The sequence below is a fragment of the Phasianus colchicus genome, chromosome 1 (genome assembly GCF_987193195.1).
Source record: "Phasianus colchicus chromosome 1, bPhaCol1.hap1.1, whole genome shotgun sequence".
NCBI lineage: Eukaryota > Metazoa > Chordata > Aves > Galliformes > Phasianidae > Phasianus > Phasianus colchicus.
In genome coordinates, this window is record NC_143436.1 from 131,063,507 (window position 1) to 131,090,900 (window position 27,394).

The following is a 27,394-nucleotide window of genomic DNA, read 5'->3' on the forward strand; positions in this document are numbered from 1 at the left end:
GTGAGATAGTAAGTGCTCACTTTTCCCTTCTCAAATGTCTCTTCACTTTACCAACTCATTCGCATTGCATGTGCTGTAGAAAAATACTTTTAGAGCCTTATCTGTCTTGTGAGTGCCCAAGATATCAGTGAGTTGTTAGATTTTGTTCTAGGGAAAAAAATGTCATTCTCTGTTCAAAAATGCAATTCAGTGAAAAGAAAACAATGTTTATTTCTTGGTTCACCCAATGGTAATACTATACAGGAAACAAGTCTTTATTTAGAAGAAACCAGAAGTCGAACCAGAGAGACATTTAGCTTGCAGGTGTCAGTTTATCACTTAGCAAAACAAAATTTCCCTTTTCAAATATTGTCCTTCTGCATTATGCACTTTTACCAGTTTAAATTATTAGACTGCTGCCCAGCACTGTAAATATGGATGTGCTTAGAATGCCAACATATTCAGACATCTACATCAGCAATAAAATTTGAATTCATGCTCCTTAAAACTAGGCTGCATAATTTGAATTTGTATTCACCTTCCATCCTCAATCTTGTGCACAATTTACCATGCATATCTGAAAGTAAAATGTAAATCCAAAACAGGTTTCATGCTGCTTAGAGGTTTCAAGACTTGCCAGCACTAGTTTAAACAACAACAAATGGCTTTCCATACTTTTTATTATATGGACCACATCCTGGACAGAGCTGAGCTTCCTAGATAAGAAAAACCCTTGTGACTTCCTACCTACATTTCTTGCCTCTTTGGGGCTTTTTGAAATGATCTATTAAACAAACGAAAACAAATCTGACTTCAGAAACCTCCACAATTTAATGTTTAATTTCCATTTGAAAACTCTGTGATTTCATTTTTATTCCAACAGGAAATCTCCACCATTGGTGTACATTTCTTTGTCCTTGCTGAAGTTTATATTTGAAAATATCATTATCACCATTGCTTTTATAGTTAAGTGATCAAAGTCAAAGAAGAGTATTGTTACTAAGACCCAGAAAGCCTCAGTTAATGCTTCTGGTCCAGAGTCTCTTTGAAAGATCTGTTAGATGATTGAGCTGGCAACACACCACTTTCCTACAGGCTTTTCTAAGGTTAATATTTAATGCTGTCGGCACTGATGTTTTCCTCAACAAAAATCAGTGTAGCTCAGCTCGTGTAAACTAACATCACTATTGCCAGATATGACTACAGATCCATCTGAAGATCTGTCCCTCTTTTATTTGAAGTTCCTCATAAGAAGACCACTCTATACATCATTACCTATGCCACTCTACACAGCACTGTTTGAAACACCAAAAGAAGATACCAATCAATACCAAAAGTCATCCTGTTGCCACATGTGATGAGTCACCATCTGTAAACTTTTAATGTGGCCAGTGTTTCCTTGTATCTTAACAGTCTAAATTAGCTGCTTTTTAATTATCAGTAAATCAAAGACTCACTGTAGACTTTCCAGCCTTTGTTGTTCATTTTTTCCTGCAGAAGAAAATAATCTGGAGATCAGTGAACCACATATCGAATGCAGCAAGACATCCAGCATACAGGCCTCTTGGGTTGAGCAGACAGCTCCCACCCTGGTTGGTGAACAGTGCCCCATCTTCTGCCCTGATCTGCTTAGTCCCTGCTCACCCAGGCTCCAGGTCATCCTGTGACAGCATTTGCTGTACGGATGCCTTCAAGTGCATCAGGCAGCGTGTGAAGGACATGACAATATTGCCATGGCCACCTTGTTAGAAGCCTTCAGTGTTCTTAGCCCTCCTCACTGACTGTGACATTATGGATGGTCACTTCTCCACTCCCCAGTCATGCTGAGAGGGACGTTTGGCTCTTGTATAGCAGCTTTCTGCTCCCTTCCTGCAGTCAAGTGAGAGGGGACAAGGTTTAGGCTTTGAATATCCAACTGTGCTTTCTTCCTGTGATTGGGAGGTTTTGACACTGTGTAGAGTATAGCCAGTCATCCTCACGTTACATTGAAGGTGGTTAATTATTTCTTTTTCAGGATGTCTCACTAGGCATCAATCAATGTTAGACTGGTTAAGTGAATTCTTTTCTTGCTTAACTACAGTGACAAGTATTAGATTATTTTGGCCCCAAAACTTCATACTGCTTATGTTCTCATCTTCACAGATACGCTTTGGGAATGCATATAGACAAAACAATTGAGCTTCAGAGATGCCTTGGGGAAGTAGTCAAACAACTCTTTTTTTTTTAAGTCTGAAATCCATAGGTTCATCCACAGATCACTGTGAAATCTCATCCAGCAAGTGTGAAAAACAGTTCAGTAAAATGTTCCATCTGGAGGAGAACTAATGTTTCCAACCTACGGTTTACAACTGCAAAAGTGCCATAATTTCTTAGCATCACCTCATTTCCATCAAGCATATCACAATTTGTGGAAGCTGTCAGCTCACTGTCATCTTTTCTTTGGAAGAAAATAACTAAAATTGACTTCAAGTTGATTGTTATTATAAAATAAAGGAACAACTATTTTGATATCTTCAAACCATTTTTTCCCACCCTAATATGGACTTTATCTCCATCTACCAAAGAAATTTCTTCATAAGGCTTAGAATTAATGTAGAAAGATTCATGTACTCATGGCATGGCGTAATCAAAAAAATAAATACCTGAATACATGCAATATAAATATTTACCAAAGACACCCATTGGACAAATATTAAATATATATCCTGAAGAGCTGGAGAACAAGAGATTTAGACTACCACACAGAAGAAAAACATGCGGGGAAAAACTGAGCCAGACTGGCTTCAAGGGGTAATACACAACCTGTTATTGCTCCAAACGCTGTGAGAAATGCTCTTGTCATTTTGTCATACATACTTTGACAGAAAGGTCAGAGGAAGAATTTATGGGAATACTTCAGTCATTAATGTGTGCTACAGAGAAAAAGTGATCAATCAGACAATGACGTTTTTTTATTGTTTCAAACTACAATGCCTCATGTAATGCAGCCCTTTCCCATCTTCATCATTTGACGAAAAAAAAAAAAAAGGCAAACAAACAAACAAATTTCATCAAATCCAAAGATTCCAACCAGCATTTTGATGACATTCATAATCCAAAAGAATACATTTTCTTTCTGTTTTTCCCTGAACCATGACATATTGCCACTTTTAAAAGGTCATTTCTACTGACATTCATGAGTACAGGAGAGAAGCTTGCTCTTTTGTAAAACATTGCAGAGATTTTATTATTATTTCACCTCTCAGTGTTTTTGTTGAAGACTGCATCACCAAGCCAGCTACTTTTTCCTCTCAGCTCTTATCCCAGACACTTTTAAGCAATGGTCAGAAGTTACGAATGATTTGATGCACAAATGAGCTGGAAGTCACCTTGTATTTATAATCCTGGCGGCCTTTTGCAAGCCAAGGAGACTCCTGATTCTGGGAGCCTACAAAGAGCAAAAAGAAGGAGCTTTTACCCAAGATGAAGACTGATGACACAATTGTTCCTCTCCTCAGTCCATAGTTCATTTACTTGGGAAGCAGCCATGTTCAAGGGAGAAGCTAAGAGAAGGTTTCTGGCTGCTAGGAATGCAAATGCATTAGTTTAAAAACCTCTAAACAAATAGACTTGCCATAAGCATGGTAAAAATTACCTTCAGTTAAAAGAAACCATATTTTTTCCAAGTGACTAACATACATGCTAATATTTACTGTTAAACATTTTTTCCTCTAACATTTAGACGATTCAAACAAATAAGTATAAACCTAACTTACAGTTGCCTATGGGACATTCATCTTGAGAACGCAGAGGCTTTTTAGCCAGACCAGCCCACAGTTTAGATATGCCAGCTGCAACTGACACATTATGCAAGACGTGCAATCGATGACAAGTGCTTGTATGGCATCCTTTTGGATAGTCTGGCCAAGACATAGTCCTCATCAAAGCAGGCTTCTATCAGGTTTGTACAAGATGCTGTGGGCTCCAGGATCTGCTTTGATGGCAAACCAAGGCAGTGTGTCTCATTGCTCTGCATTTTGAGACAGTTATAATAGGAATGCGAGCTTGAGAAGAATGGCGTAAGAACAGAAACCTTTTTTCTTTCCCACCTTTGATGCCATGCTTCAAGCAGTGAAGAAAGGGGCAGACAGAGTGGCTGTTTCTAACAGAGTACTTTGCTGCATCAGAGAGCTCACAGTCTCTCTCCTTTCTCAGGGGAGCATAACTCTACCTATCTGGCCAATCAGCCTGTAAGGAGATGAGAGTGACAATTGGTCACCGGCATGCATGTGAAGGATGAATATCTCAAACCAGATTTATAAACACAGCACTTTAAAAAAATCCATGCCGTTGGAGGTAAATTCAGTGTACAGGTCAGATGGAGATATGACTGTATCATGCATAACTCTCGAGTGAATAAAAGCATTGTCATAAAATATTTTAGGTAGGCAGGTAAGGAAGAAGCTAGCAGTGATGCCAAAGCTTCAAAAGAGAGCTTGTGCTTTGAGCCATTGTAGCTTAAATTAGCACAAAAATACATAGCTCACCTTCAAGAGAAAGAAGAAAGGATGATTAACATGGGCAATGGGCCTAGGGTTTGAAAAAGGCTATTTACAGACATTGAAAGATGTAATGAGGAAAAAAAAAATAAGAAGAGCTCAGCATAAGGTGCATAGTGGAAAAAACAGAAGCTGGGAATTATTAACTCATCAGGAATAGCAGGTGAGAAGCAGCATTGCTGGAAAAGACTGGAGGACCATGGCGGATGGCAAACTCAGTCTGTGCCTGCAGTATTCCTTAGCAGACTTGAACAGGGGGCATGGCCCACAGACTGAGAAGGGATTACTCCCCTCTACGTAGCACTCATTAGAACATGTTTAGATACCATATCCTGTTTCGGGGCCCCCAGAACAGGACAGCCAAGGATAGGCTTGGAGGAGCACAGTGGATGGCCCCAAGGTGTTGGGGTCTGCAGCACCCACTCTGTGAGGAGCAGTGGGGGAGCTGGGCTGGGTCAGCCTGGAGAAGAGACAGCTTTGGGGTCACCTGATAGTACCTGATGGCTTAGAAGGGGCCACCATGGAGATGGGGCTGAGCCCCTCACTGTGATACATGGTGAGATGAGAAAATAAACAGCAAAATGGCTACAGAAGACGTTCAACCAGACTATAAGGAGAAGCCTCCTCCCAGTGAAGACAGCCAGGGCAGCAAAGCAAGTTTCTTGAAAGCTCTGCCACCACTGTCACTAGAGGTTTTCAAGACCCAACCAGACACAGCCCCTAGCAGCTTGGTTTGGCCTCAGGGCTTTGAGCAGGAGTTCGGAGCAGAGATCTCTGAGGTCTAATCTAAATGATTCTTCATAAGTTAAAGGATTTTCATCAGTGATTCAGCCCAAAGTTTGATTTTGAGTAATTTGAACATGTTTCAGTAAAGGTTATTTTAAAATAAAGAGCTTTTCTCCTGAATTCTCATTCTAGAAATGCAAATTGCAATTTGAACTGAACATACTAAAAGGAGCACCAAGTGAATAGAAATAAATAATACCTGCTGTCTCTTCCCCTTCATTGTAAACTTTCCCAGTTGCCTAGGTTAGAGGTTGCAAGCAAGTGCCTTTGCCACGCAGCAAATGCCTTCTGCTTTCATTCCCTTTGAAAACACCCCCATGAAAGCTGCTTCAAAGCCCCAAACTGCAAAAGGAAAGATTTGACAGTAAAATGTGAGGAAGTCATTGCTTTCCTAGAGAAAGGAAATATCTGGGTTCTCTGGTCGCTATAGCAACACTCTGTAAATATGATTAGCATTAACAAGAAAGTGTATAATCTTGGGTGAATCTTTTATCTTAACTTACTTTTATAACTCATTTTAAAGGCCATTCCTGGTATTATTATTATATGTAAGCTCTTTATTGGGCTGTTGGAAAACTCTATGAATCACACTCATTTCTGTTATAATTCTTCTGGCTCACACTAACAAGAGTAAGTACGTCTCTCGGTCTATGACCAAAGAGACAAAAAGATTTTCTTTAAAGTTGCACAGCAAGAGCTGCATATTTATGAGAGTACGCCACTTTGAGGATTATTTATCACAAGTAACAGACTATGCAGACAACTGAGCAACCTTATTACAAGTGCATACACACTGGCCTATTTCAGTTGTACACATTTCTCCCACTCCGTAACAAGAATAAAATTACATGATAAACCTGGGTACGTCACCCTGAGCCACTGGGAACATCCACAGCACTGTGGTGCATCATCTTGCTTAGATACATACCTGTGGTCATATTGTTCCTCTTCTCTTCCTCTTCTCAAAGATTGGAGCAGGCTCCCAGGGTGAATTTCAGGGACAGGTAATAGAATAGTTAAAGGAGCTCGTAATATCCCAGGGTAAAATCTAGTCAGTCTTTCCTGGGCAAACACAGTGGCATTTTCCACAGGGAAAAAATTAAAAAAAAAAAGACTTTCTGTAGACAGCCAATATTAACAGGGGCCTGTACTGTATCATCAATGATCTCTGGTGGGAGAGAAAGTATCATACACTTTCCCCGCTTTAGAAAGACAGTAGTACAGCTGGATGCTGTTTCCTTCCATTGCAATGTGCAGTTTAACTACACACATGCAAACAGATTCTCTTTTTTCATACCCTAGGAATATGTACTATTGCAGGTGTTTCCAGTGGACACTTTTCTTACTCTTGAAAAGTCATTTTAAGTCTCACTATTTGTGAATTTGAGTCTTCAAATCCTTATCTATATGAAAAGATCCACTAAGATATAATGGGATCTGCCCGTGTTAACAGGGTTGAAGAGTTTCCCATCTCTTCCCATCTTGAAGGTCACTTACCTTCCTCAGTTGCTCAGATTGAAGCACTCATCTTTTCACTCATATCAGACTGTGCAGTGTTACACACCACCAAAAAGAAAGGCAGAAGAGAGAGCAAATGTCACCACATCTGATTTACACTGCACTTTGTGTCCCTACTGCTCCTGATAGAGAAACTTCACAAATAACTAGTTAAACTGGCAGCATGCTAAAGCCACGTGCAAATAGTAATATCCCCTTCAAGGCTGTGAAGAATCAGGCCCTCCTATCTCCCACTAATCAGGCTACATATCAGGTATCCTCTTGGCAGCAAAGGGATCATATAACAAAGACAGAACATGCCTAGTATCTAAGATGAAAAAAAAGGTAATAAAGCTCCACTTATATCATGTATTGGTCCTTTTGGACAGTCTTTGGAGCATTACTGATGTCAGTCCCATGTGCTAGTTGCCTTTTGAAGACCTTCATCTGTTTGAAGCTTTTCAAACACTTTTGAAAGAATGTCTACAAAGTCCTGCAAACGCCAAGAGCACTTGATTTAACACGACTCTAACTAAGGCAAAATGAACTGAAGCAATTTCTCCTGTCCCTGCAGGTACTGTGTTGAAATATTTTATCTGAAGTCTTCAGAACTATCCCATTGAAAATATCTTTTAAGAAGCTTCAGTCTCTTCACACATCAAAAAAAGTGTACAGTGTATTTGGAGGGAGGGGAAAATCCCTAAAATCAATGTTGTTATTGCGGTCCTAATAGGCTCTGCCATATTCTAGGCAGTCTAGTTTTGATAGCAGCAAATTTCATTAAGATCTGTCTTGAGACACCACACAGTTTCAGAACTCCTTAGAAGTCAGAGTTTTCTTTCAAAAACATTTCAAGCAAAGGCTATAAAAATACGACTAGGGGTCTTTTCCTTGATCACAGTGGTACCTCTGGGAAGGGAGTTATTGCTACTTTTGTAGTTTGGTAAAAAGGGGCTACTGTCCATTCTTTAAAGTGATTTGTTGCATCACAATGTGGGGTCTGTGATGTCTGTTTATAGTCTCTGTCTCCTCCTACATGCACCTCTGTCACAGTGCTTCTGCTGATGCTGTATTTTGTACATTTTTTAGAGAAATCTGCCATGTAAGAATATGAAAAAATACACAAATGATTAGTCAAAAACATGAACCGTTCATGAGAACAAAGTCACTTATAAATCCATGGTTTAATGTATATAGCACAGTCTGAAGAACAGAATGTGCATGTCTTGGAAGTGCGTGGTGTGTAGAGAGTGGGAATTGCAGAGAAAACTTTGGAAAGCCGCACTGAATAATAGAAGCAGTTCAAAAAAAAAAAAAAAAGCGTTCTCATTCTGGGGGCAAGAGGTTATCTGTAGTGTACGTTACCTTAGCAAAATGAAGGCTCCCTTAGAGAAAACAAAGAAAATGTGGTCCTCTTCCAAAAGGACTGCTATTCAAAAGGGATTACAAAATAATTTTGAACTTATCTTTTTAAGCAGGTATCTGTCAGCCGGACAACTGTGGTCATACTGTGCTTTCCTAAGTCTGCAGTAACTATATGTTGAGGGGAGATCACATGTAATATAAAAAATTTATACCAGCGCATCTGTAGGGTAATCTCAATGCTGCAGACTCCAAAGAGGAAACAGAACCATTTACTTCAGGAATAACCTTGGCCTATTCAAGAGCTGTGGGTCATAGAGACAGAGAAGACAGATAGATAAAAGCAAGTCTCCTGGTGGAGAGCTGGCTGGTGTAAGGCTACATAACCAGGCTCATAGGAAGCCTGCTAAATGTGTAAGTAACCCATTCCTGTTGCCATTTTCTGCCACAGTGCTTGGCCAGAAGCTCATGGTCAGAGCAACTCTTGGCTCAAAGGTAAGATCAGCACAAAGGTACCTCAGGGTGTGTAAGCTGGCATTGCCTTTTTCTGTCCATGAGATCCTGCAAACACAATGTGGTTTACAACTAAGGTGGGTCTACCTCAGCACAGAACATTCAGTCCATGGCAATTCATCTTCTGCCTCCCTTGGTATTTCCTTCTTACTCCACAATTCCTTCTCTAGAATAGGTAGGTTTTGACACTCATTATTTGTACTCTTTCTCTCATTAGCTCTATCTGGTAATTTATTCCATATGTTTATTACTCCCAGCACAGTGCTGGAGTTCCCTCATGTCTGTATTACGTTCTCAGTTTCCTATTAAAAATATTTGTCTACCTACTTAGGATTCCTTTTCATAATGATAAAACTCTCTCCCATTTAATGTCTTCACGTCCTGTTTTCCAAAGATAACAGAGCCATTATTTAACCTGTGCTCAGACCTTAATTGCTGTTGTTCAGATATGCCTTACACTACACTACTTCCAGGGAATCTGCAGACAGAAGACTGCAAAATTAGAGAGGATATTACTGTTTTTTAGAGAGAAGTGCCATACAGACAAGCAAAGAAACACTGATATTTTAACTTTTTTATCCAAACAGAGCCTGCCTTGCTCCTGCAAGTTGCAACCATGTCTCTCCCAGGAAATTTCATTGAGGGTTTCCTGACCATCCCAGCTCCCCTTCACATTAGTGACATGACTGCACCGCTGGGCTCAGTCCTCACCTTTCTGCAAATGAACACCTTTCTCAGCTGGCATTAGCCTTTTGCAGGTATGACAGTAGATCCAGGAGGCTAATTGCTACAGGTGAAGGTGAAGTCAAAGAAAGAGAGGTTAAAAAATAGATGAATAAGCACAGTAAAACATCTTGTTAATCTTTTGGGTGGAGGAGATGAATAACATATGAAGGTCCCACTCTGAATGGCCAGAGTTTTCACTCTCTATCATCTATGATAGGTCATGGAGAATTGGAGAGATACCTGAGGACTGGAGGAAAGCCAGTGTCACTCCAATCTTCAAAAAGGGCAAGAAAGAGGAGCTAGGAACCCACAGCTGGTCACCTTCACCTCTGTCTCTGGGAAGGAGATGGAAGGATGTAATCTCCAAGCAAATGGCAGAGAAGATTATCAGGAGTAGTCAACATGGATTCACCAAGGAGAAATCATGCTTGACCAATCTGGTAGCCTTCTATGATGTCATGATCTCTGAGTAAATGATGGGAGAACAGAAGATGTTGTATATCCTGACTTCAGCAAGGCTTTCTACATTCTCCCATAACATCCTCGTGAGCATGCTTATGGATTGCAGGATAGATGAGTGGACAGCGAGGTGGAGTGAGAACTGGCTGACTGACAGAGCTCAGAGGGCTGTGGTCAGTGGCAGAGTCTAGTTGGAGGCCTGCAACTAGAAGTATTCAGCAGGGGTCAGTCCAGTCTTGTTTAACATCTTTGTCATTGATCAGTGAAGGGACAGAGTGCACCCTCAGTAAGTTTGCTGATGAAACAAAGCTGGGAGGAGAGGCTGACGTACCAGAAGGCTGTGCTGTCATTGAGTGAGGCATGGACAGGTTGGAGAGTTAGGCAGAGAGGAATCTTAGGAAGGTCAATAAGGACAAGTCCTACACCGGAAGAGGAATATCCACAAGCATTAGTACGGGTTAGGGGCTGAGCTGCTGGAAAGGAGCTCTGCAGAGAAGGACCTGGATGTGCTGATGAGCAACAGGAGGACCATGAGCCAGCAGTCTGGCTAAGAAAGCCAATGGTATCCTGGGGTACATTAATAAGAGCATGGCCAGCAGGTCAAGGGAGATGATCCTCCCCTTCTACTCTGCCCTGGTGAAGCCACTGCTGGAATACTGCATCCAGTTCTGAGCTCACCTGTTCGAAAATATAGGAGTCTACTAGAGAGAATCCAATGAAAGATTGCAAAGATGATCAGGGGCCTCTAGTATCTTCCTTATGGGGAATGGCTGAAATACCTAGGTGTGTTGAGACTGAAGAAGAGATAGGATCTTATCAATGCTTACAAATATCTAAAAGGCAAGAGTTAAGAGAGTGGCGTCAAGCCCAGTGACAGAAAGAGGAGCAACAGTCACAAACTGGGACACAGGAATATGAAAACTTGAGAACGTAAGAAGAAAATTCTCTACAATGGGGGCTTCAGAGCCCTGGAACAGACAGGTTGTGGAGTCTCCTTCTCTCCTCCTGGATGTTTTACTGTGAGATCTACTGTAAGGAATCTGCTTTAGCATGGAAAGTGAATTACGTGGTCTCTATAGGTCCTTTCTCGGTCCTATGATCCTGCCATAAACTGCCAAAAACTAGCCAAGAGTTCCTGTAGCACTGTTAATTGTTGAGAAGAGACCAAAATGAAAATGCAAAGCATCACCAAGGACATTTTGATCACAGGGATAGGATGAGCCAAGAAACATGTGCCAGGTTGCCATTTTGTGCAGTCCTTGTCCCCAGGCTGTACCATCCTAGAGATTCCCAAAAGAGCACACATCCCATTTGGAGCTCAATAAGGTGAAGTAGAAGCAGTTTCTGTACAAATAGATGGTATTGAGACAGTGTGCAGCACCGACAACTGTCTCAGTGACAGATACTGTCCCTCTGACTAGATACAACGTGATTCAGACTGATAAATAGAAACCTCAGCAAGGAGACAACCAAAGTCTTTATGGGATGCAACAAACAGCATTGCTAACTACCTTTATCTGTTAACTGTGGGGAAGAAAGCAGAATAATGCCCAGCTTTTCTTGCAGCAGACATCGAGTACATTAATATTAACATGTAGCTAGAGTGATTTTAGAAACCTTGCTTTTTTATGATGGTTGAATTGTCAGAAAAACTGTATTAAAATCCTATAAACCAGTTGTGGGTTTTTCTTTTCTTATATTGTTGTTTGGGTGGGATTGGAGGGGGGCTGTAGAAATAGATGCTGAAAAATGGTTGTCAATGAACTGACTGGAACAGAAAGCATTGCATTAATGAGCTGTAATTTTTTAAGATATGCCTTGGTATAGCATTGTCATGTCATTTTGCTGAAAGTTTTTGCCATCTACCTAGATGAACATTATTGCAGTGGGAACTTTATTGTCTTTATTCATTTTTTTAAAGAAATCTTGTAATATTAGCATCCTCTTTTCTCTATATATTGCATAGTCAGTTATAAATTGAAAGCTGCATTTTTTCCTTTTTAAACCAGTCCTAGAATGTGAAGCGATGAACTACAAAAACAAATGAAAAGCCACAATGTGCATATAATTGAAAAATGATTTTAAAGCCAATTTGTGGTGGCAAACGGCAGGTCAACAGACTGACAGCAAGAAAAGCCTGTTCCATCTCCATATCCTCTTTAATTTTACTTATGAAAATTGCCTCTTAGCAGTTCTTTACTGATTTATCAAATTAGATATATTGATTTTTGTGTATTTTTAGTGGAGGGGAAAAGAAATCATGCTTTTATGGAGTAATAATGAGCTCAGCAGAAAGCCTTAGCTATGATTATGTCAACAGTTTAGAAGTAATCTATATTACTAAAGCCAATAGAAGATTTCATTTACCTAGAAAATAACCAAGTGGAAAACAGCTTGGTGAGGGCATTAGTGCACGCCCAAAATCTAGGGTAGATTTGCATACAGTTGAGACGATTAGAAAAAAAGGGTCCTTATCATTGTTGTGAAATCAAATCGAACCTCTGGAGTACCCCAAATACACAGGGTGGCACTGGGCACTCTATGTTCTCACACTTCACAGGATTTGAAGTGGGTTTCCATCTCATTTTGCTAATATTGCATCAGACAGCTTTGGAAAACCAGAGAGAAATAAACCACAATGCCACAGTAGTGGAGAATATTTTGCTGTATGTTTTTTCAAAAGACAGTCTCCTGAGCCAGGCATTTGAATCATAAGGACTTCTGGGATGGGATTTTCACTCAGAGATCTCCATTCTTACGTGGATTAAGAGGATTAAAAACCATTAAATGACCATCCTCCAAGTCCCTAAAGCAGATTTGCCTTTTTCTATCCTCCTTCAACTGGGGCAGACTTGGGGGTAACAAAGTACTGCACAAAAGGCTTCCTTAGCATGACAAAAGGTGAAACAATCCACTGAACTGCCAATGTACCAGACAATGAAGTCGGTGCAGTCTACTCAGCTCATTTTCATCAGAACAAATGGTATCAAACTTGGCAATGGCATTGTTCTTAAACTTGAACATGGGGCTCCTTTTTCCCCCCTCTTCTTTTTTTTATTTTTTATTTTCCCATCCGAAGCTCAAGGTGTCATATTAATTATTTAAATCTTCAGAAGATTTCAACTGTATCCTCCAAGGCTCTGCTCAGTGCCAGAAGGTCTCCAATCTGCATTAGCTTTTGTTAATTAGAGCTGAAACAAGGACTTTGATCTCAATGAATATAATAACAACAACAACAACAAAAAAAAAGCAAAACTTCCTGTGTGATTTATCTTTTACCTATTTTCTGCCTTTACTGTTTTTCCACTCTATTAGACTTTGATTTACCTTGTCTGAGTAACATTAAACAACTCGGGTACAAAAGAACTTAAACAGCTTCAAAAGCCCGACTGAAATGGTAGTTAAATGGTACATGAAGTGATCCTGAGTCTTTAAACTTTGAGAGAAAATGACACCATTTTACTTTATTTTATTTTATTTTTCGTTAGCAGGGATCGGCGTGGGGAGGGGGGGGTTGGTTTGTACAGCATGGATGCTTGTCTACTGATGTCAGATATCACAGGTTTTCCTGTTGGGATTGATCTTTCCTCATTAAGAGCCTTGTTTCTAGAGCTATAGCGCTGATAGAACAGAAGGCCGGCGATATTCTGCAAGATGTTCCTCATGCATCAGCCTTGCCCTGAGTTTGTCGCCGTGCTTAGATCCGAGAGGGTCACTGCCAGGGCTTGCCTTGTTAAAATTTTTCTCATTAACATTTATCTTATTGAATAGCTCTGAAAGGCAAATTTTTTAAGCCCAGAAAGAAAAAAAACTAGCAAATTTTAGAATCAGATGAGGTCTAGTTGTATATTCATTTGAGCAGGAACTTATCGCTGTATTCCCCTAATATGAAAAAAAAATCAAAGAATAACCAAAAATAACACAAGTAAAATCTACATCTGAAATATATGAGATATGTGAGTGTAAATTTTCATTGTGATGGACAAAGAGTTGTGGTCACAGCCTTCATTAATAACAACATGCAGTGCTGAAAATATACCCTGTGTCTTTTACATAAGGCTCGCTACAGAATGGTGCAGCCCCCTGAGACTGGTCACTCTTGATTTAGCTCATTTTAGAGGGAATAAATTAAAGGATAACTTTGTGAATTCTGGACAGAAAGTAGGAAAGCTGAAGTGAATAGTCTTAAAAAAAAATAGCTAAGAACTATGATAACCTGACTTAGAGGAAGGAAGTTTGTCTAGAAAGGAAGGGGATTTTGTTGGGGAAGTTTAAATTGGATACAGGGCTTGAGACAAATGCTGCACTGCCAATGGGAGCTTCAGTTGTGGGCCCAGGAGAGTCTGGGTAGGACATTGTGGGCCTCCCTGCTCACAGCATAAATGTGCTTCCTCTCTGGGGCTGAAAACAGGCTGGGAATTCAATAATGGTCCTGATATATCCCCTGTCAAAAGATGCTGAAGACTTTCAACTGGCTTGAAGATGCTTCCTGTCAAATGAAGCTTCACTAGAGGTGCTTAGATTGAATCCTGGTGATATAAACACCCATCCCTTGGTTGACTAAGACAACCTTTTCCTATCTACAAACCTGTTTGCTTTCTTTCCGACCCAGTTTCCAACCCACTGTACCAAAAGTGGTGGCAGGTAACAGGCACATTTCTGGTCACCCTCAGCAGCCATCTGGCCTGGATGAAGCTAGAGATGTGAGAAGAGCTGCTGCAGCTGATCCAGCAGCAAGGAGCACAACACGTACCACATCTCCACTGCAGCAGGAGGCTGCAATTTTGCATCAAGAAAAAGTTTTATACTGTGACCCAAAGCATGAGCTTTCACCACTGCTTCTTTGGAGTAGAATTGGGTGGTTTGTGTTTTTTTTCACAAAGCCAAGTAACATTGGAGGCAAAATCAATATAAAGTCAGAAACGTCATGTCAGGAAGTGTCATTCCTTGTTTCCTGAGTAGAGGTGCATGAGAGAGGAAGGGCTCTTATGCAGCAGTTAAAAGGGATATCATAGAACTACAGAATCAAAAAGTTTGGAAAAAAACCTCCAAGATCATCAAGTCCAACCATCAACTACATGACAGTAATGATGCTACTTTGCCATTCCTCTTCCTCTGAATTACTCAAAGTTGAGTAGAGAAAAGGAAGGAGTAGCAGATTGCCTACAAACAGAGGTATTATGTTAAACCAGGACTTTGGATGCTGTTACTCAGCTCACCATGCTGATCTGCTATCCCACCACCAGCAAATCCTGACAGCATCCTGTAACACCTGAAGTCTCCTCCTCTGCCTTTTCCCACTTTACATTCTCAACAGATCACAAGTTGTGGAACTCCTCTACAAATCTGGGCTATTTCAGACTGGGAAGGATAGTGTGCAGGCCTCTGGCCCTTGAGAGGAGTTGTGTATTGCCACCTTTCCTTAAGCTACTGTACTCAAAGAGAGCTCATGTGGCTTTGCCCACAGATACTGCCTTTAAGGGACAGAGTCCTCCTCTATACACAGTTTTCTTTTACAGGCTGGGAGCACTGAATTTACATTTTAAGTACTGAAAGCACATAGCCACAACGCTGAAGCTGCTGCAGTGCAGGAGAATGGCCGAGGCTGGTGCCCCACATACCCATGGATACCCAGTCTCCCTTCCTGTCTTTCTGTGCTCTGAGAAAATTGATTCTGGCTTTGCTTCACTTTCATCTGTCAGCATAGGTTAGTTTAGTTCATACTAATGCTATCACAGACATATGCTGATTTTTGTGCTTATATGCTCAGCCAGGTTTGTCCATCTCTTTGGACTCTGCATGAGTGCCAGCTCCTGCTCCATGATGTGATCCTGAGAGAAAGGGAAGCAGTGTCATCCCAGTATGAAGTAAGACCTCTCCTCAGTGGTCTGGGAGGATGCAAGAGAAATCGAGAGACTCTGCACTGGGGAGCACACTGCCTTTGGAGCAGGAGGGGCAGGATGCCAGGTAAGTGGTGCTGAGGATGGGATGACTGCCACAGGTGATTAGCAAGGTAAGCCCCCACCCCCTCACACTTTGTGAACTGCTTTCAGGGACAGCAAATGTTCTACAACAAATGCTTCTCAGAGATGCCTGCTGCAAAGGGCTGGAGTGTGTTGAATAAACTTCCTCGGTTCTGTTCTAAACTCAAGGGATGCTATCCACTGGTCTTCAGAAAGCTTATTTCTTGGAAGCAAACCCTTGGGATTTGCTTTGAGGTTGGAGTTTGCTGCTTACCCTAAGATGCTTGGCTGAGTTTATCAGGAAGAAGGCTGAAGTCAGAGGACGAGTGGCTTATATTTGATGAAAAAGACCAGAGAAAATCCAGAGTGGGCAGGAGGTCAAAGCAATGGACTAGGGAAATGGTCACTTCTGCAACAGTTTCCCAAAAGGATGTAAGGACAGCAATTGCTTTCATCACTGTCATAAAAAAAAAGATGTTGAAGCAGTTGAGACATAATCTTATTCCCCTGAAAGTCAAAGTAAAAATACTTATTGACTTCACAAAAGCATCATTAGCCCCTAAATCATGAAGGTTTCTCTCAGGGTATGAGTTTTGTTGGTTCACATAGAGTACTCTTCTACATGGTAAAATATAGAAACTTGCCTATTATTTTAACCTACTAATCCTACATTTCCCTTAAATTCTTCTTTGGGAGAGGGGAATTGATTATCACTTCTAATTGCTGTACTTGTTTTAGAAATTATCACTTTAAAGCCTTAGCACAGATTCACAGAATCACAGAATGGAAGGGGTTGGAAGGAATCTCTGGAGACCATCAAGTCTAACGCTCCTGCTAAAGCAGGTAGGTATCCTTCAGCAGGTCACACAGGTAGGCATCCAAACAGATCTTGAATATCTCATAGAAGGATACTCCACATCCTCTCTGGGCAGCCTGCTTCAGTGCTCTACCACTCTAACAGTGAAGAAGTTCTTCCTTGCATTAATATGGAACTTCCTGTGTTCCAGTATTTGTTCATTGCCCCTTGTTCTACTGTTGAACACCACTGAAAAGAGTCTACCACCCTACTCTTGACTCCACTCTTGACTTATTCTTTTCCTGTATTTATTCTATTTGAAACTCAGATGATATATCATCTTATTATTACTTTTTACAGCTATTCTTTTAGATGGGCTCAACAGCATCCTTGATTTAATTCAGTACACCTCCATATAAAACAATAGTGTGTTGTATGTTCATAGCTTTATTTGAAAATGATGTACACAATAATATGTTTCTGTCTGCAGATTGTATCTGATTTAGCTGACAAAAGATTGCAGCAGTCATTGTGGCCAGAAGCTATTGGAAAGCAGCCAGCATTAATAACAAAATAAATACAAAGCAGAAGCAAGTGATGACATAAAACACAAGGACAGTGGGTTACACTTTTCTGCATGAAGTGGCATCACATCATGCACACATTTACCAATAGGGTGAAAAGAACCCCCCAGGTTTTAACTTCTCACACCACTGAAATGGTCCTATTCTAAAGAAAGCCCCTGGGCTCAGCACAGGCTATCCTGAAAACAAACACCCCACATGGCAATCATTCTGGGGATAACACAACTTATGAGGAAAGACTGATGTATCTAAAAGGCACCATGCAAATAGGAAGCCCTATCCAAGAGACACTTAGTACAAAGACCTGCTATTTTGACTCTTGCTGCTGCCATCTATTTTTTAAGCTTGATGCCTTTGGCCTTGTAGAGCCAAGTGACACAGCTAAAACTTAGCTCTGAAGAGTGCAGATTTCATCTCAGAATTGCAGAACAGTGGAAACAGGCAGAATAGTGACCAGGCTCCCAGCTGAGCTTTTTCTGGGCACATTATAACATTTCTGGGCACATTATAACATGAATGCTGTCATGGGGAAGATGACAACAAGATCGCTACCCATGCAAGCTCTAGACTGTGTGACCTCCTACAGCAATGTTACCACCTACTTGCACCACTGCTTTGTCAACCCCAGAGGAGGACAGAAAACCTCCAGCGGTGAGGGCCTCTGCAGACTTTGAAGCTGAAGTCAGTTATGCACACAAAGTATCACATTCCTGTGATTTAAGTCAGCTACAATTTCTTCAGGTATTCCATTTCCAGACTGAGGTATGAAACTTTGTTAGAATACAGTCTCAGAAGATGGGAATGGCTGCATTTAGGTCTTTGTCACTGACACTCCACTATACCTGTCAGGAGAATCCTACCCAGTGACTCCAGGGCTCTCCAGGAGCCAGGAACTGGCTTTGAAATGCTCCTCTGTGCTGGAGGGCACAGCTGTTGTTTTCTCTGGGCTGCATTTAAGCCAGCTTCTCTTTGTTCAGATCTTTCTTGTTTCCCTGATAACTGGAGTCAGTGTCTGCTTCAAATGATGCTACATGCATCACCAGCATACTGTCCTTATTTGTGCCTGCAGCATTTCATAGTGTCTTCTGGATGTTTAATGATGATGTGCAGCAGATGTTGACTTCATTGGAGTTACTCAGTTTGGTAGCACAGTTTGGACTTACTCCTTTACCTTAAGCAGCAGTGCTTTACTGAATTAACTGTTGGTAGATTTTGATAAGCTTTCTGAATTGCAGTAACTCCCAGAATTAGGGATAGTCATTGCCCTACAAAGTTTGCAGCTGCTGGATGCAGCAATTGAAGGTGGAAGTGCAATAAATGAGGAGGCCAAGGAGACAAGAGGAAACAAAAGAAGGAGACAAAGTAGTTCCTCGGGTAAGATCAGGGCCAGCATCAAGAACTCTATCAGGACAATCTGATCACGGCCTTGTGCTTCGAAGGAAAGGAGTTTTAAAGAAGTGTTTGAAGAAGAACAGTAATTAGTTAGGTGATCACATATGTGATCACATATGGCAGCATACAAACAATCCAGAACAAGATAAAACTAATAAATGATTAAATGAGAACTGCTGAAAGAGGAAAGGAAAATGTGCACTGCAGAATAGCATATTCGATTTGCTTTTGACAGTAAAGTTGTCAATGAGTAGCCTTTAAGTCTTGTTTCTCCTCCCATTATCAAGATATACAATCAAATAATGACAGACTCCTCATTTGAACCAGACACTGAATTTCATTTATCTTGAGAAAACCTTTCTTTCAAAGTGTTTTGCCCACTTGTTGAACCACTCTGAAATTAAAAGCTATTCCTTTACCTGAAATTCACAGACTAAGCAGCAGCAACTCTACTACTCTACACTACGTGCCTTTTTCTTCTTAGGTCTCTCTGAAAGTGGAACACATTCTCAGCTCTGCCACTTTTCACCTCAGAAAGGCTATTGTAATCATTCTGTGTCCTTCAGATAACCTACCAGATTAATCATGGCATGTATCACTGATCACTCAAGTCAGCTTCTGTAAGAACATCTCTGGAGTATCAGATCTCTCCAGGTGAACCACAATTGCAAGTGCCATTGTTGAAAGACCTACAATGCTTATGCACTGGTTCACACCGGGGATGCTGAGCTGTGGCACTTCCACTGATGCGTTCTTTACTCAGTCTTCAGCCATTCTAGGCCAAATGGCTTGGTACCAAAAATAGAGAGGAACACAATTCTTTACCCTCTTCTTAACTATGGATATACTCCTGGATGAAATACAAGGCTCTCTAATGACATTGAAGCTGAAGTCAGTCGGCTTTAACATCTTATTTCTAACGAGTTATCACTTACAAGGTGTGGCTGGACCAGGAGTATCAGAGAAGAAATGACTCAGTTTCTCCATAACTGAGAACTGTGGGAGATGGATACACTTCAGAGGGTAGTTCTTTCTGTTTTTAGCACATATTTTACAATGGGGACAATCTGGAAAATCTTATTCTGTTTATTCCTTGTGTAGTATATCTTAAGCAGTTCTCTAATTGCTCATTCTTCTAATGACTGAAGAGATTAATAGATATATGTTGCCCAGAGAGATTATGGATGCCCCATCCCTGGATGCATTTAAGGCCAGGCTGGATGTGGCTCTGGGCAACCTGGCCTAGTGGTTGGCAACCCTGCCCACTACAAAGGGGTTGAAACTGGATGATCTTTGAGGTCCTTTACAACCCAAGCCATTCTGTGATTCTGTGGTATCAATCAGTGTAAGGGTCTAAGGTCTGGTCTGTCACTTTGCATAGCTATACTTAGCTAGTATGGAAAAGACTAGAAATCTCAAACATACAAAGTATTTAAGGCACCTGTCAGGATCTTTTTTTCTGCATTTATTGAGAAAATAGCCACAACTTTGCATTATTCCTAAAGAATGATAAAACTGGTCCTTTATTCATTCCGCCCAGTGAGCCTTTCAACAGGAAAAATAGTCTCTCACAAAATCTTTCAGGAAAAAAAAATATTATTCTGTGTACACAAGTACTCTGCAAAGAACAGGAATTTTCTGGAGTGAGGATTACATCCTTGATAGTGCCTTGAAATCTCAGCCAATACTGCAACCTTATTATGTCAGCTTTGTTAAAAGACAGAGGAAAGCACTGGTCCCTTTCCCAAAGGGCCTCCAGTGTGGTGTGACTAAACAAGTTGGAGATTGCAATGAAGTTTGTGTAGATCTCTTGTTTCTTCTCCTGGTTCATTGATGCCCTCCTCATCACCACACAACCTAAGGACTTTCTGCAGGACTGTAATCCACTGCTGATGGATATATTTACATTGCAGGTGGTTTATTCTTCTTCTCGGGTCTGCCTGAATTTTGGAGAGAAACATAAAATTTGTGGTAGCTTTAAGTTTCTCATGGATATTGTGGGGAAGCTCTCAAGAAAGCTGGGTTTAATTCATTGGCAGTGAACAGTTCTATTTCTACTTAAACAACAAAGCTACTAACCTGGAGCATAAGTGCACTAAGACGTAAGCGCCAGTCAGTGGAGAAGTCAGAGGACATTTAAATGTTCTATTGTTAGAAGGCAAATAGCTCTTTTATCAGTGTCTCCATCCATCCATTCATCACGAAGAAAATACAGAAATGGGGCTTGCAGTGGACACTATGTTTGACTAAATCCAAAGTAAATTCTTTTGACCACTTTCTGCATATTTTCAGTGTTCTGTCCCTTATGTTCTGTTTGTCTGTGTATTCTCTTCTCTTCTCTTACAGAAAGGTCAGCAAAAGCCTGGCCGGGCAGTTGCTCCCCTCCTCAATCCCCTTATCGTGGGAGGAGTTCTAGGTCAAGGAAGGAGTGTGTTCACCCTCTCTTCCTGCAGCTGTTTGTGTTTCTGACAGAGAGAGATCCAGTCTCCCCTGACATGAAAGGGAGATGTCAATCTCCATTGCTTTACAAGACAGAGACTAAAAAGGCAAGGGTGTCATAAAAGCAGATGATGAGAAACTGCTGAAGGCAAAAGGGAGTTCCTTATTGTAAGCAAATACAGTCCCTACACCTCCCTCACTTTCAGTTCCCTTTATTCTCGCTTTTGACAAAGTATGCATTGCCTTTCACGTCAGCTGCTACACAAAACTAATGTGGTTGCTTCTCCAACTCACTCCCGTGATCCCCACTTTCATCCATTCTGACACCTCTGAATTGGTCTGCACACTCAACTATTGCGTTTACATTGGGATTTTGTGTGTGTCTGTTTGTTTGTTTGTTTACTGCATTTTGGAGGGGTTGTTTTTTTTTTGTTTTTGTTATTTCATTTTGTTCTTCCTTCTTTTGTTGGTTTTGTTTTTTTTTTTTTTTTTTTTTTTTTGTCTGGTTGGTTTCTTTTGTTTAAAGGGGTGATGAGCTGGGGTGGAAAGAGCAATTATTCCTTTAGTCAAGGTTCTTATCCAAGGGTTCATTTAACCTGGTTTGAATGTGTTGCTGACTCAGAGGAATTAAGCTGGAAGATAGCCAAGGCCCGAAAAGAAAGTTAAGACACAATGAAGTTAATAGGCTCCCATTGGCTGCTTTTGTTAGACCTAGCCCTAAAAACAAAAACAAACGCACATGCAAGTCTGATTTCCTGTGTGGTAAGCTGAGTGCTTTACAGGGACTTCCATTATGTCATGATTCATTATTTCCTCCTCTCAGCCTAAATGGAGCCTGAAAGTAGAATTAGTAGCAATAGGATCTTCATTAAAAGAGCTCTTCTGGAAAGGAGAGGATTGTGTCTTCCGTGGGAGGGGTCTCGATTTAGCACTTTCTTTGTTTATGGAGTACTGTACCTGCACACAGCACTTTAACACAGCCCCCTTTTGAAAAAGCCTGATAAAAATAGAGAGAATATAGTTCAGTCATAATTAAGTAGAATTTTTTAGTAAGTAATGAAGTAGGTGACGTTTATGTTTCTACAGACTTTTAATGTGGTTCTGTTAAACTCAACTGAGAAGTTGATCCCTGCCATGAGCAATACACGGAGCTCAAAATTATTCAGGGAGTTTACCTTTTCTATTAAATTCTTCTTCTCGTAAGAAATGAGACATGATCTCTGCATCTGGGAGGGTTACAGTCTTCATGTAATAACATTTAGGCCTTGCCTTGTAAGTCAGAGATACTACACTCCCTAACAGTGCTCTAGACCATATGGAGCACTGTCTGGGAACGATTCATACTCAGTTCTGCTTCCACTTAGGGCTCAGACCCTAGGGTAGAAGCTTCATCTGATCAGCAAGATTGCCGGTTGCTTCCAGTTGGGGAATTCTGCAGGCAGAAGTGGGGGCCGTGCCTGAAGTCAACAGGACATGTCACTGCAGTGGCAAAGATGTCCCTTTTTTTCCTGTGCAAGCAGACAACAATAAGTCTGTTGATTTGGATGGTTTGTGTGCTGCACAAGCCCAAGTGCTCTGCCCCCAGTTAACTTCTTGCCAACTGTATAGGATAAGTGCTACTAAACGCATTTGTTTCAGAAGTCCATCTTGGAAGAGTCCCTTTCTGTCTTTTAACGTCACAGAATCTGGATTTCCCATTTCTACATGGCAGTTTCCCAAAAACATTTGCAAACTGCCTCCTACTTTTTAAAAAATGTAGATTGCCATTTAACCACAATGCATCTTCCTCATTGTTTAATGTCTCAGTCAAGGCCATGCAACGAAGCACGACTGGCCTGTATGGTAAACAAAGCAAGGTTTGGTGGCTTTTGTTCCTCCAGTCGTCAACCTACCTTTCAGCCTCACTCTAGCAGTTGTGGGTGAACTAAAGGATACAGAAGATTATCTTGCAAGACATTTGGCCAGCACTGCTTTCTTTTGGAAAATTAGTTGTGCTTGTTGGACGTGCCAGTCCCTTGCTCCAGGACCCATCTCTACAAGGAAATCTTTTAATTACCTCTTCCCCCCAAATGACAGCTTTCACCACTGGAGTTGAGTTCTTGGACATTAGCAATTGAATAGGAAGCCTTCGTACTGTATATCATTTTAATCTTTCATGTTTAAGTAAGCCAGATGGCTTATTATTACAAGCTCTGTTTCAAAAAGGCACAAACTTTCTATCAGAGGATTTGTAAGATGATAGTAAAAAAGGGAGATTTTGCATCACACAAAATAGCCTGAATTTTAATTGCCCATCATAGTTTGGCAGCAATTTTCCCGTAATTACCATTCCTGCTAAATGAATAGGTGGATTAAATGGATAACTAAAATGGCATTGAAACTTCCTAGAATGGAGATTTATCCTCTAATGTATGGAATAGCTAAGTAAAGTTGTCAGTTGCTTGGGTGTAATTCACGCAGTTTTAACGTTTCTCCTCAGCAGAGGATCTGTTTTACTAGCAGTAAAACCTTGTCTGTTATTGGTGGGGCTTTTTGCTAGTGGTGCTTTATCCCAGCATTTCAGATATGTCAGATGTCATTTAGAGCGTTTCACACAGAAGCTTTTGATCGATGAAGTTGAAAAATAAAAGATGCTTTCATTTGGGTCTTGGCTGAGTTCCTTCCACACACGTAAGAATATTGTTCCTGTTCTGCCTCCTGGGGGTGTAATCCCACAGTCATTTATCCTTGTAACACACCTCTTGTACACAGTCATGTACGTAGTCACAAAAAAAGGCAGAAAGGACAGCTTAGATGAGTTATGCTCCTCCCGTGCATGAGTAATAGTAACATAGAAGATGGTGCAATTTAAACGCATGCAGAAACATTGCTGACATGTGAAATGAGGAGCAATTAAATCATTATTGAGACCATTGGGATGGCAGAATATAGTCTCGCTCAAATGCGTATGGGTTTTTTTTAAAGCTACGTGCATTGAAGAAACAAAATGCAACCTAAAGTATGAATTTATGGATCACACTAAATGTATTGGTCCTAACCAAATATCATGTGACGAATAATAAAAGCTGCTATTATTTGGCGTGTCAAACCTTTCTGTAACAGTGTCTGTGATCCCCCCTGCATCCTTTGAATTCAAGGACAAAATTCTCTGGGCTTGCTCTCTCATATACAAGACCGGCGTTATGCCGTTCAGGCAATGCTTAGATGCCCTAAGGTCTGTTTAAGTATTATTTACATCTTCTGTGTGGCTTTGTGCCATTGCCAAAGTGGGGTAAAGGGCATTACTTGTCAAACAGAATCAGGCCATCTGACAGAATGGCTGTCATTGGCTGTCACTGAATTTGTGATACACAATATGTAGAGCCAGGTATGACAGCATTATTGAGCTGTCGGTCTGAGGCATTAAGTTCTTCTTTCTCTGAGAAGATGTGACAGAGCGGATATATTTGCACAAATGAAGTTTGTATCTTAATCATGACATCCTATAGTTAGTTGGGTGGAATTCATGCTGCTTAATTTTATCTATTAAAACGCTCAGCCAAATCAGCCATGTGGACACCATTCAGAGTAAGCAAAGGGATTCATAGGCTGCAGATGTCATTTTTAGGACAGGATGAGTTGTCCTGGAGTGGACACTGAATGTAGAGGCTGCCTCGGTGACTGCCTCAAACTGGATTTCTATTCCTCGGGTAGCCTAAACAGGCAGGAAAGTCAGATATCCTTCATTTAAGGTGGTGATTTAGATCTCCAAAGAATATGGAGTTTTGTTTCCCCTGTGACTAAATACAACCAGTTCATAAAGAAATTCATGTACTTCTTTCTGCTGAAAGTCAGCAAAAAGGGTAATCATTCCTCATTTTCTGCAAAATAATAGACATATTACTTGTGCTATCTGAGCAGCTGCCACTCAGCATTGCTGTTTCACTTGAGGGAGAGGGGAAGTTAGTAAGAAACAGCAGGCACAACTGAAATGCTTTCCTGAGAGAGCAAAGATTTTAGCAGGGTTTCCTAAAGACTCAGGATCTCTTGCCAATTTGGCAGATCAGGAGACAGCAGCCTTGAAGCCATGGCATTTCTCTCATTGTCACACGTCATATCCAACGTTAACAAATTGCCTGAGCCACTGATCTGATTGTAGTTTAGCAGCTCAGGTTGTAGCTTTCTGAGGATTCATTCTGCTCAAAATAATAGTTGATCACAGATGTCGAAAGCTTAACATAAATATTAGCAAGCCATCTGAAAAAATGAAAGGAAAATCTTTTCTGAACGTGTTTGAAATTACATAGTTAATAATCTCAGCTGCCCAAGCCTTATTGTCTTAAGAGGTTTAAGTGGACCTGAAGTCTATTATCCGCATTAACAAAGAGTTTGTAGCACTCCTGGGGGCAGTGCTTCCCAGTTTGGTATAGCACTGTAAAGTAAAGCCGTCACTGCACCTCTGGGAACAGTGACACTATCACAGATTTCAGCTCCTGCTCTCTGCTGTTCCCAGACAGGAGTGCCGGGTTTAACACAATCGTGTCATCTAAGAGGCAAAGCTCTCTTCAGATAACAAGTCTGGGAGCTGCTATCTAGCATCGTCACGCAACAAAAAGCTGTGCTGCACATCAGCTGCTGCATCACAGCCACGCTGCACCGCGAGCTGCCCAGTGCCACACACACCTGTGCTGCTGCTCTCATGAAGAGGATGGGGGTATTATTTTCTGTGGTCTTCTATTCAGAAAGTATTACGAGAACTGTAGCAAAAAGACTGATCAGCTGGATCCACAGATGCACTGCATTGTTCGCAGGACCAGGACTTGAGTCTGCTTGTGGGCCATTTGAAAACTGATGCAGTTAATGAGTGTGATTCTTCTGCTCCGGTGCAGCTACACCACAAGTAACCCTTCTGTGTGGTTATGCTGGTGAAAATTCAATCTGTTCTTTAAAGGAGCAGAAAATTAGAATTTGAGCTTTTAAGGCACTATAAATATATGTATATACATATATATATATAAATATATATATATATATATACCTGAACATTCACACTTGCTTGAAAATATCTATTAAAATAGTTCTGTTCCAACCAAGCACTCCCCTGCTGTATTTGCAGTTCAAGAATCCATCTGTCCAAGTGTTTTAAGCTGCCAGCCATCACGAGGCTCTCCAAGTGCCATCCACACAAAATCTATAGTAATTGCAGCCCTCTGTCAGTGCCCGGGGACCAGGAAGTGAAATTAAGTGGTGGTGACCAGAAACAAAATGAAGTTCACCAAGCTGTAATATTTTCATCGTCCAATTAGAAAGAAATGAAATCACAAATGTGTGGCACACTGTGAGAAAGAACCAAAATTTAAAAATTAAAAAGAACTCATTCTTTTTAATTATTTTCCTGCCAATAACCTAAGATATTGAAAGTAGTCTCGGTGAAGGAACTTGAGAAACTCAGTTTCTTTAAAGAATATGCATTTTCTTTAGCAAAAAGCGGTGAGGCCTGGCCTGTGAAGGGACGAGGTAAATAAATCTGTGCAAGGTACGCTGCTGAAGTTACTTTTTCAGCAACCAACCTTTGAGGAAATCCCCCAGCAGGGATTGATAATGCAGAGTATCTACAGCTGAAAGCAGTTTAACAACTGCAAAACAACTGGTTGCTGAAGGAAAGGAAAAAAAAAAGGTAATAAAAATAAAGGAGGCTTTAGGGAACAGAAATCATTTTCAAACATTGTAATAGTTAAACCATTTTAACCTTACATCCATTACTTGCAAACAAATGTGACATTATGAATCAACTGCAGTTATGTTGTTAATAGACTTTATTAATAGCAAGGAAAAATAATATACAGAGTATCCTCAATGGATGTATAACTACCCTCTCAAATGGAGTTTCCTGATATTTCAAATGAATGGCGGGGTTTATTTTGGCAGCAGCATCACATAACTAATGTTTCATATTACACGCAAAAAATGATTTTGGTGCCATTCTTGAAATGAAATGTTTCATTTCAATAAAAGCTTGTAATTGTAACATTTAAATGCTATCATTAATAGCGAAAAGAAAGTTCTCCCGGCAGCATTAAAGAGTGAACTTCCCTGCTCTTTCCTCTATTACAGCCAATGTCTTTTTATTGTCTGTTTTCATCTCCATTTTACTTTATCTGCCAAACTACTTTGCATTTCAAGACATTTCCACTCACCTTGAGTTCTTGGTTCAAAAAGAAACAATAAAGTTTAATCTTTTCACTTGACAATGATGTATGGGTCTGCTGAAAAACACTTTTCAGGTATTATCATTAAAAAGTCTCCCATTTTTTAGTTTCTCTCTGACTCCTGGTACAGGGGGAAATACAAGATGTCACCCACGCAGGAGCTTTTATCAAA

The 27,394-nt window shown here is 40.7% G+C and overlaps 2 long non-coding RNA genes across 2 annotated transcripts; one reads left to right on the forward strand and one right to left on the reverse strand.

Annotated features, from left to right (window-relative positions):
• Positions 1–3,251: 3,251 nt before the first annotated feature.
• On the reverse strand, positions 3,252–7,768 carry LOC149920032 (uncharacterized). Its single transcript, XR_016463996.1, has 5 exons — positions 7,708–7,768; positions 6,801–6,849; positions 6,232–6,365; positions 5,503–5,645; positions 3,252–3,406 (listed from the first exon to the last, which is right to left on the reverse strand). It is a non-coding gene; the product is annotated as an uncharacterized LOC149920032 (long non-coding RNA).
• A 59-nt stretch (positions 7,769–7,827) lies between these two features.
• Positions 7,828–11,446, forward strand: LOC149920033 (uncharacterized). Its single transcript, XR_016464007.1, has 3 exons — positions 7,828–7,902; positions 9,263–9,433; positions 9,619–11,446. It is a non-coding gene; the product is annotated as an uncharacterized LOC149920033 (long non-coding RNA).
• Positions 11,447–27,394: the final 15,948 nt, after the last annotated feature.